Here is a 10,928-nt window from a genome sequence, read left to right as displayed (position 1 = left end):
CTTTAAGCAAAAAAAAAAAACAAAAAACAAAAAACAAAAAACAAAACCCACAATGGAGTGGAGACCCGGGGGAAATCAACACTGAAAAATACAAAAAGAATGGAAGACCAATAGACAGAGCAGGCACTTTCACCTGGGGTGGAGGAGGTACGCATGGATGACCGATAAGCGCATGAAAAGATGTGAGCTGTTCCCTGGAAAAGCAAGTGAGAAAATTAGAGGGAGACATTGTGGGGACACATGGGTGAGACTGCCTTCTTCCAAATACCGGAACAGGATCAAACTGCTAGTCAGGTCGCGGAGAAGCCAAGTCAGTCACTCACGCCTCACTGGTGGTGAAGGGAAACGGTATGGCCTCTGTGAAAAAGGGCGTGGCGGGTTCCAAAACTGACACGCCGCGGAAACAACCACCGAAAGTGGCAACCTACATAAGCCTTTGGTGTATCTTGCCTCCTAAGAGCGTCTGTATGTAGCTGGAGCCTTGGGTCATTAAGGCTTCCACAGTGATCTGTGGTGGGTGGGTGGGGGGGGGGGGCCTTGGGCCTTGGGGGTCTCCGCTGGACCTCCAGGAAGTCAGCTTTTGTGGAGTCCCGTGAGTCCTTCCAGGGAGGGAGGCATCCAACCCGAGGGTGGTCTGGAGGGCACCACTCCCACCACTCCCGGGGGCTGGGGCGGGGGGCGGGGTGGGGGCTGCGGCCACGTTCCTGTTCATTCACACAGAATCCGGGGCATGAATGTTCTTAGCAGCTCTGTTCCACACAGCCCCACACTGGAAACCACACAGACGTCCTGCGAGTCCCATCCCTTGCTCATGTCGCCGGGGCTCCGGAGGAGGGCCACTCTGTAAAAGCGGCCGCCAGATGGCGCCCAACGACCGGCGCGGAGGGGTCAGCGGGAGGGAACCGGGTCACCAGCCAGCGAGAGTGCACAGCCTGAGCCCACCGCCGGGTCAGGTCTCTCTCTGTCTCTGTCTCTGTCTCTGTCTCTGTCTCTGTCTCTCTCTGTCTCTGTCTCTGTCTCTGTCTCTCTCTGTCTCTCTCTCTCTCTCTCTTTCTCTCTGGGCCCGCTTGGGGCGGGCGGGAGGTCACCACGTGAGGCCCCAGGGTGTCCACCTCGGAGCTCCCAGGCAGCACAGGGCAACCCTGGGCGCAGAAGGAGGTGTTGGAAAATCGGCGGGGAGGGGGGTGGGGTGGGTGGGCTTGCCAGGAAGGGGACAGACTCCCCACGTGACTTCTGGGCCGGGCCGGGCGCGGGGCTGCCGGCTGGCTGACGCGGACAGAGGTGGAAAAGTCCCCGGAGATGCCACGGGGCAGGCCGGGGCTGCCGGCCCCCGCTTCCCGGAGCGGCCCGAGCACTTCCCGGGCTCCCGGGAGGACTTAGAAAATCACGGCGGGGTGGGGGGTGGGGGTCGCTGTCAAACCGAAACCATGCACGTCATCAGAGAAGGACCGTGACGACGGAGGAATTGTCCGCAGTCTGTCAGGAATTGTGTGCAGCCTGTCACTTCCGGCCCAGAGGGTCTCTCTAAGGCAGACGGACAGACAGAGCCCACAAGTCGTAGAGGAAAGGACCGAGCCGCTTGGCCGCGGAAAAGTTTACAACACAAAACAGGTCTCCCTCCGCACGGGGCCACAGCAAAGCCCAAAGACGACACACGGGGGGGAGCATGGGTGCAGATGCACGTGTGGTGATAAGAATATGGATTTCAGCAGGGCTTCCCGTCCTCATCAACAAGCAGAAGCACCCAAATGGTGGGGGTTGGGGGGCAGAGACCTCACAGCCATTCCCTCCACAAATCGAGTTCCCCGGGACATCCTCACAGCGCCGTGCTGTGAGTGTGTGTGGGTGTTTAAAATGGAGTAAATGTGGACGTGGAACTGCTCCGTGAAACCAAAATAACAACAGTCGTAGATCTTCTTTGGTCATTTAGAAAATTCTTTTTTTTTTTTTTTTCCCCAGCGGTGCACGTATTTCCCTTCCAAAAAAGAAGAACGGGAAAGGAGATGTTAAAGGCAAGCAGAGAGAGGAAAACTGTTGCAAAACAAAAGCTGAGCTCCCGTCCGAGGGAGGCCTCCTCCATTGGAGGCCTAGGAAATCATTCTGACAAAATGGAGGATCTCTGTCTTTGGTGTCGATTCCCTCAGAGGTCAAGAGAAACCTTTTCCAATGTCTTTATCAGGAGGAGACTAGAAGTTAGAGAAAAGTATCCTTTCGGGAGTGAGAAAAACAAATTCTGATTTTGCATCAGCTTCCCTCCGATCTTGAAACTCATTGACTTGATTCCATTCTGTCGACGGAAATAATCCGGAACCAATCTATCCGTGAAAATCGGGGTGCGTTTATTCTGAGCTAAAATGTGAGGACTGTGGCCCGGGGCCTTTCTTCCCGAAGGAAGAGAGGGTGCCCGGGAAGTGGGGTGTACAGAGTGCTTCTAGACCCCCAGAGAGGACGTTTCACATAGGATCGAAAGGTCCCTTGGATGATAGTCGCGAGACTGCTCTGTCGGCACAGCGATCGACAGACACTGCTGGGTGGCAGGTCTGTTGTCTGGGCCTGGGTGGTCACAGGGGAGCCGGATGGTCAAAGGTGAGCGCAACCATCCGCTCCTAGCCTAAGGAAAGATGCCTCTCCTTAAGGAAAGGCCCGAGCACGGGGAAGCTGCTCCTTTCCCTTAAGGGCATTGGTTCTTGCCGTAGGAAATGTGTAAAGCGGATCTACGATGCGATGCGTGCTCGACGGCCACGTCAGGCCCTTTTCGAAAAACACTGTCAGGCCGAATTAGGCCGACACCCAATGGCTTCCTCATAGACTCCCATAGATCCTATCGCTCGCCATTTCTATCTGTCCACTCGTTCCAATTTTAGGCCACTTGACCACGAACAGGCCTTTTTCTCAGATTATTTTCCCCGTGAAACTTTGATCACCTTTTCACAGACAAAACGATCTTTACTTTTTAGGCCCTCTTGCCTGAAGGCAGCCATCTCACTTTCCTTGAACACAAAGATGTTTCCCATATTCACTTTTAGTGGCTTTTTGTTTTGTTTTGTTTTGTTTTGAGGACGATGAGCCCTGAGCTAACTGCTGCCAATCCTCCTCTTTTTGCCGAGGAAGGCTGGCCCTGAGCTCACCTCCGTGCCCATCTTCCTCTATTTCATATGTGGGACGCCTACCACCACGTGGCTCGCCCAGCGGTGCCACGTCCACCCCCGGGATCCGAACTGGCGAACCCCGGGCCGGCGAAGCGGAACAGGCACACTTAACCAGCGCGCCACCGGGCCGGCCTAGTGGCTTTCATCGCATTTGTTAAGTAGATTTTTTAACCCTCACGAACCTTAATTTTGGTGAAAACTAAGAAGCCAGCAATTAGGAACTGTCCTTCCCATGAGCATTCCGTCGCTTGGCCAATGTCTAAACACTTGGCCACTTTTAGAAACATGGGATTTCATAGGTTTATCTTTTCCTTCGCTTTATTTGATTTCATCTCACTTTAGTTTTTGGGTGAGGAAGATCGGCCCTCACAGAGCTAACGCCTGTTGCCAATCTTCCGTTTTTGTTTTTTTTTTCCCCCCTCCCGATTTTTCTCCCCCAATCCCCCCCATGACATAGTTGTCTATCTTAGTTGAGGGCCCTTCCAGTTGTGGCATGTGGGACGCCGCCTCCACACGGCCCGACGAGCGGTGCCGTGTCCGTGCCGTGCCCGGGATCTGAACCGGCAAAACCCTGGGCCGCCGAAGGGGAGCTTGTGAACTTAACCACTCGGCCACGGGGCCGCCCCTGTCCGTGGACTTTTTTATCACCTGATTTCACCTCGCAAAACTTCAAAGCTTCAAGTTATCAGAGAGGTTTGGGAAGTTGTTTTTATTAATTTAATTAATTTATTTTTCGAGGAAGACGAGCCCCGAGCTGACACCTGCTGCCAATTCTCCTCTTTTTGCCCCGGGAGAGTGATCCCGAGCTAACATCCGTGCCCATCCCCCTCCCCTTGATAGGCGGGACGCTGACCACAGCGTGGCTCGCCAAGCGGCGCCACGTCCGCACCCTGGATCCGAACCTGCGAACCCCTGGCTGACAAAACGGAACGTGCGAACTTAACCGCTGTGCCGCCGGGCTGGCCCTTCGGGAAGTTATTTTCAGGACACGGGCCATAAACTAGAATCACCGCTACAGGTTTATCGGAGCGACATCAGCGTTCGTGGTGGATTGAGTCGTCCCCTCTGTCTCTCCCCTCCAGGGCACAACCAAAGGGACGTCTATCGACCCACCCACCAAGGATTCCCCCCCCCCCCCGCACGGCACAGCAGGATGCCTGAGAGATCCACGCAGCCCTACAGCGGCAAGTCACATTCGCACAGTCAAAATTCAATGGCAGAGACAAAACGTTAAGGTCAGTGAGAGGGAAGAGAATAACCGGCCCAGGAGCAACGGTGTGAAGAACACGGAGAAGACGGGTCCTAGACGCCGGGGTCCCCGGAGCAGTGATTTGATCAGAGGCCCGCAAACGTCCACGATCTCCACACCACGTTTATGGCCGACTGCGTGCGTGGGTCCTTTGGAATCGACCAGGCTACCGTCCGGGCCACTTTGGGACATCGTGTCCAGCTGCCCCGAGCGGTGGAGCTGTCGTTCAAGTGTAAGATGGGGCCCGTCCGGGGAGAGAATGGGGACGGGGAAAGGGAGGCCGCGGGAAGTCACAGAGTCTGAGGTGTTCGGGGGAGACTGACTCTTCTGAAGTGGAGGTGGTAGAAGGAGAGCAGCAGGATTTTTGGATTTTTGTTCCCTCTGTTAGGTATCTGGGTCCGGAGGAGAGTGGGGCGGGGGGGGGGCGGGTGGTGGTGGTGGTGGTGGGTGTGAGGCTGAGGCGGGGCTGGTGTTTCCTTTCCGAGTCAGGTGGAAGAGCTCCTCCAGTGGAGGTTTTTAGACAAGGGGTCTGGTCTGGCAGGATGGGAGGTTGCGGGTTGAGCCACAGGGGAATCTGTCGTAGCTCAGACTCGGGCCTTTGAAGAAATAGACAGAGAGAGGAGTTTTGCTCTGTCTGTCACCGCAGCCGGCACCTCAGGAGCAACAACAGGAGGCTTCCCGAATGAGTGAAGGGGCAGGAGCCAGCGTGCCCCGTGCCTCTCTCAGCCCTGCGCCGGCAGGGAAGGAAGCAGGCAGGCAGGCCTCAGGGCTACTCCCGTCCTACTGCCCGGTGGTCCCTGTCCCGGCCCCGCCCCCACTCTCCCCCTGACCCTCACCGCTCCCCAGCCCTCTTCTCAGCCAGAGAGGCGATGGGGGGGGGGGCGGTGCGGTCCCAGAACAAGTTTCCTCTCATCCGCCATCATCTTGCCACCCTGACGACTTGGCCTGAGATCCGGCCTAGGCTGTACCCGTGTGTGGTTTTCCTGTGGACAAGGGGGCCGGTTCACCATTTCGGAAGAAACCCCTAGCCTTCCACTGCCGAGTCGCCAGCCTGGGAGGGGGGAGGGGGGAGGGGGGAGGGGAGGTCAGGCCCATTCATTCCGATGGGCCTGGCGTCAGGGCTTCATTCAAGTGCAGGAAGCTCTCTCCCATGGCCTCGGGCTTTTTCCCATTGAACGGCTTTCTTCAATTCCCCCACCCTTAGGCCGCAGTCCACCAAGGGCCGGGAGGCAGGGAGGGAAGATGTTGGGGCAGGGTGGCTGTCTGAGAAACTCGCCTCATCTGGGGCAGAAAGAGTGCCCCCCTCCTTTCTCTAACCCTACTAGACTGCTTGAGGATCACGGACGGTTTGGCTCATCGATGAGCCCTGCGTTATGGGCCCGGCAAGCAAACTCCTAACGGGCAACCCGCCGCTCTAGGCGTGTGTGGGTTTTTTGATCTTTCACCTTCAAGTTCGCACGACATCGGTCCGTGTCCCCCGCCCCGGCTTCCCATGGGAAATCCTCCGTCTCTTTCCACAGACTCACTGGCGACTTCACACAGTGCCTGCCTCCTCCTCCTTAGGAAGGAAGGAAGGAAGGAAGGAAGGGGCTGACCCCGTGGCCGAGCAGTTGAGTTTGCACGCTCCGCTTCAGCGGCCCGGGGCTTGGAAGGTTCGGATCCTGGGCTCGGACACGGCACCGCTCATCAAACCACGCTGAGGTGGCGTCCCACACGGCAGAACCAGAGGGACCCTCAAAGAGAATATAGAACTAGGTACTGGGGTGCTCTGGGGAGAAGAAGAAGAAGGAGGAGGAATAAAAAGAAAAGAAAAGATTGGCAATGAGCTCGGGTGCCAGTCTTTAAAAAAAAAAAAAAAAAGAGGAAGAAAGATGGACAAACAGGAACGAATCCCACTGACGGCACCTCCAAATGGTGGGGGGCAGGGGGGTGGGGGGGGTGGGGAGTGGCATCATCGGGCCAAGGGTGACTCTAAGCGTGATCCCGCGGTTGTGTTATTTGACATTTTATCGAATCGATTTATTATTTTATTTTTGAGGAAGATGAGCCCTGAGCGAACATCTGCCACCAATCCTCCTCTGTCGGCCGAGGAAGACTGGCCCTGAGCTGACATCCGTGCCCATCCCCCTCTACTTTCCAGGTGGGACGCCTGCCACAGCGTGGCTCGCCAAGCGGTGCCGGGTCCTGTGCCCGGGATCCGGACCGGCGAACCCGGGGCCGGCGGAGCAGAACGTGCGAACTTCACCGCCGCGCCACCGGGCCGGCCCCCGGAGTTGTTTTGAAAATCCAGTAAGGGGCTGGCCCCGTGGCCGAGTGGTTAAGTTCGCGCGCTCCGCTGCAGGCAGCCCAGTGTTTCATCGGTTCGTTCGGATCCCGGGCGCGGACACGGCACTGCTCATCAAACCACGCTGAGGCGGCGTCCCACATACCACCGCTAGAAGGACCCACCGCGAAGAACACACAACTACGTACCGGGGGGCTTTGGGGAGAAAAAGGAAAGACAAAAAATAAAATCTTCCAAACTCCAATAAAACTTTGAGTGAAGACGACGAGGAGGATGCGAAACGTATCTCACGCCTCCGAGCCGAGCCGTCCGTTTAGGTTTAGGAAGGGGGACGAGGACCCTTTGTAAGCGACATCCCTTTTTAAGCACCATTCTAAACCACAGAACAGAACTCCCTCTCCTCGACCCGGAGCGAGGAGGTTCCTGGGTGTGTCAGAGAGGGTCACGTCCTCTGCAGCACGAACGAACCGCCAGGGTTCGGCCACGGGAAAGAATTTCTTCCTCTCCAGGGGGACTAAAAGTCACCGACGGCAGCGGGCGTAGGTGCTATCCTTCCCGTCCAGGAAAGGCAGGGAGAACTTCAGCCGTGAAGAGAAGGAGGTCTTCCTCACTCCCCGTTTTGGGAGGGCCCCTTTGGCAGGGGAGTTTTGTCTCCTGATTTCAAGTCAGGAAGAAAAGGGAGAGAGAGAGAGAGAGAGAGAGAGTGTGTGTCCTTCTCGTGCCAGGTCGGTCTGAGGGGGACCTCCTCTGGTTTCCTCCCTTCCCAGGGAACGCCGTTCGCTCCTTCTTCTAGAAAAAGCTCCCAAAGCACCACCGCCCAGGATGGTCGACCTACGCCCATCGTCCCTCCTTTCCCAATCATTTCTACCGCGACAGAGGGACAGAGGCCCCTGCCCCATCCCCATCCCCACCCCCACCCCCATCGCCTGCCTCCTTGATGGCCAAAGGAGCTGCCTCTGAGAATGGAACGGGGCTTGGAAACCTTCTAGAGGGGTGACTCTCACCTGCCTGCCTGCTGGGAAAAGCACCACGCTGTCCATCGGACTGCTCTTTTGGGCAAACGTAGGCGTGCCACATAGCGATCGACAGCTATGGCGGGGGGGGGGGGGGGGCGGGGTGGCGTGGTGGTGCCCAGGATCCACGACACGTGACGGCTGCGGAGCACGACAGCCCTAAGACCTTGAGGGAGACGGGGTGGCGCGTGAATCCTTTCGGAACGAGAACGACAGGAAACGCTGACGGGGACGTGTTCTCCTCTCGAGAACACACCAACGCCTCGCACGGTGTCTGACCCGGGGTGCCTCTGACTTTTGTCATCAGAGACGATCCTCTCGACCGCCCCTCACGCTTTGGGGAAAAGGGGAGAGGGACTCGGTAGCACGGGAAAAGCCATCCATCCGCCCTTCCTTTCCGTCTTCACGGCTCCTTCTCGTGGAAAACGAGGAAGCCGTCCGGAGGAACGGAACACTGACCCGGGCCAAAGCGTGGCCCAGCCTGAGCCTCCAAAACCTTCTGCTAAGTGAGAGGTGCCAGACATCCAAGGCGACCTACGTTGCGATTCCACACAGAGGAGAGAGCTAGAACGGTCCAACCCTAGAGGGCGACAGCAGATGGCGGCGGCGGCGGCGGCGGCAGTGGTGGTGGTGATCGTGGTGGGGCAGATCCGGGAGTGGGGCCGTTTTTTCTTTCGGGGGGAGGGGATGGAAACGGAAACCTTCTGGAAATAGATAGCCGTGACGGATGCGCCACCTTGGGGAGAGAGACTCCCGAAGGCCACTGGCTTGTGCCCCGTGGAAAGGATGGATTCGGTGGGATGGGAATTCTACCTCCGTGTAGAGCGTGTGGTAAACCACGAGGTAGGTGGGTGGGTGGCCTCCCTGCCTCGCCTCCACCTAGACGTCCACACACAGAGACCGACGAGGGAGGGAGGGAGGGAGGGAGGGAGGGAGGGAGAGAGACAAGACTGACAGAGGCCGAGGCCGAGGCCGAGGCAGTGAGCGAGTAAGTGATCGACCCTGGCCATAGGGATTCCTCAGAGGGCGTCTCTTGGCTCCCCAAACGAAGAATGTGTGTGGAGATCGAGAAAGATCACCGACCTAGGAGAACCAGCAAGACTTCCTCACCCGCCAGAGAGCCGCTGGGCCCCTGCCGTCCCTGCCACCGCCACCCCTACCCCTCGCCTTTGGCAGCGACGCCAACGAAAGGCACGCAGACGAGTGGGAGAGTCGTGTGGTGGTGTCCCCCAAGGAAGGTGGGTCCATGCCGACGAGCGGTCGTCGGCGTGTGGAAAAGCCAGAGGCGGGCTGACTAGAAGGAGGGCGTCCTGGAGGAAGGGGCCAGGGTGTGAGGGAGAGAGGCCTGTTCCTCTTCCCCTGTCGGTCCCAAGTCAGGGGCCCAAAGGAGGAAAGCTGTCCGTTCCTTTCCGACTCGGACGGTTCGGGCGGAACCGACCGATCCCCGCGGCGGCGCAGTCGGGGCTTTCTGGACCAGAACCCCTCTCTCTGTCGCCTTTCGACCACACGCACGCTTTAGAGGCCAAGGGAAAATGGATCGGGTCTCTCTGTCTCTCTCCCTAGAAAACAAGGGGCCGGGGGCCGAGCCCGTGGACGAACGGTCAAGTAGCGCCCCCCACCCCGGCCCCCGGCTTCGACGGCCCAGGTTTTCACCGGTTCGGATCCTGGGCGCAGCCCCAGACCCAGCATCGCCCTTCAAGCCACGCCGAGGCGGCGTCCCACATAGCAGAAACGCGAAAGACCTACCACTGGAACCTACAACTATGGACGGGACGGGACGGGACGGGGCGGGGCGGGGCGGGGCGGGGCGGGGGTGGGGGGGCGGCTTTGGGGAGCAGGAAGAAAGAAAAAATAAAAGAAACACAAGGACGGTCATCGCGATAGTTCTTTCCACTTCCATCCATATGTTAACAGGACCCAAGTTTCCCGACCTCCATTTGGATGTATGTTAACTAAATGGAGAAGCTATTCAAAGGACTCCTCTAAAGAAGTCCACGTTCTTCTTTCTAAATGATAATGAAAATCATTGTCACCACCGCTCTTCCGACCCTCCATGTCCAGACGGCCTCCCGCCCCTCCCCTATCCCCAACTCCCGCCCCGCCCCGCGCCGACCCCCGACCCCGGCATTCTCCACGCCCACCTTTCCCTCTCCACTCCTACCCCCCCCCGTCCCCCGCCGCCCGGGACACCGCACCCCGCGCCCCCCCCCCCCAATCCAGGCCGGGCCACCTGGTCGACCTCCTCGAACACTATATAAGAGGATGCCGGGCAGCAGGTGGCGCCCGACAAGCGGCCTCCTCACCGGCCGGACGGATCAGCCTCGCGGGGGCGGGCGATGGGGAGGCGTTCGTCCAGGTCAGGTCAGGTCGGGGGAGGGAGGATGCCGCGCCGGCCGGCCTGGTGCGTGGCCTGGTCCCGATCCACCCCGCGTCTCGTTTCTCGGGCCGGGACGAGTACAGGCGGGGAGGCCGACTCGGTCACGGAAAGCGGCCTTGGGGAGGTTTTGGCGAACGTCCCTGTCCCGGGGCCGTCTGCCGACTAGGGGACGGAGTCCTCCTCCATGCTCCTTCTCGCCCCGAGTCGGGCGGGTTGTGGGTCGCGCGGTCGACTTGGCCATTTCCCCGGAGGCATCCTGCCTGCCGGGGCTCCCTCCCTCGGGCCGGTGCGAGCGGTCCTCGGGCGGCCCGGGAATTTGGGCCGCAGCGAACGAACGAACGAAGCCCGTCCCTCCTGCGTCGGCACCGATGAGACACAGCCCTGGTGGATGGAGCCGCTTTCCTCGGGTTTCCTTTTGCTTTCGGCCGCTGCTGCCACCAAACCTCCCTAAACGATAGGAATGAAAACGGGAACCGTTGGCATAATAAAAGCGTTTTGGTTGGCGTGTTTCTTGGCTTTTGGGGACTCGAGAGGTATGATGGATGATCTCCGATTGACGTTGGGAAGGTCTATTTCATCCCAGTCGCACGAACCCCGAAAACGTGGCGGCTGGACGAGGGAGGGAGGGAGGGAGGGAGGCCAACCACGGGATTTCCGCACGACCAGCTGATGGACACGAGCGCCCCGTGAGCCGGGCGGAGGGCAGCCGCCCGGGTCTCGCAGCTACGTGCCCGCGGAACCCTCGGGACTGCGAGAAGCCGGAGCGACCCGCAGCCATGTGGCGCTCGGCGCGGACATCTGGTCGACCCGCGCGCCACGGGACCCGGGGCCCGAGTCCGGGCCGGGCCGCCGGTCG

At 59.0% G+C, this 10,928-nt stretch overlaps 1 long non-coding RNA gene across 1 annotated transcript; it reads left to right on the top strand.

The window, feature by feature from the left end:
- The first annotated feature begins 893 nt into the window (after positions 1–893).
- On the top strand, positions 894–6,945 carry LOC139044063 (uncharacterized). Its single transcript, XR_011501124.1, has 4 exons — positions 894–948; positions 4,232–4,630; positions 5,919–6,153; positions 6,441–6,945. It is a non-coding gene; the product is annotated as an uncharacterized lncRNA (long non-coding RNA).
- The last annotated feature ends 3,983 nt before the right edge of the window (positions 6,946–10,928 follow it).

Source organism: Equus asinus, unplaced genomic scaffold (genome assembly GCF_041296235.1).
Source record: "Equus asinus isolate D_3611 breed Donkey unplaced genomic scaffold, EquAss-T2T_v2 contig_57, whole genome shotgun sequence".
NCBI lineage: Eukaryota > Metazoa > Chordata > Mammalia > Perissodactyla > Equidae > Equus > Equus asinus.
The sequence above is the reverse complement of the archived record's forward strand: the minus strand, read 5'-3'. Positions and strand labels throughout refer to the sequence as shown.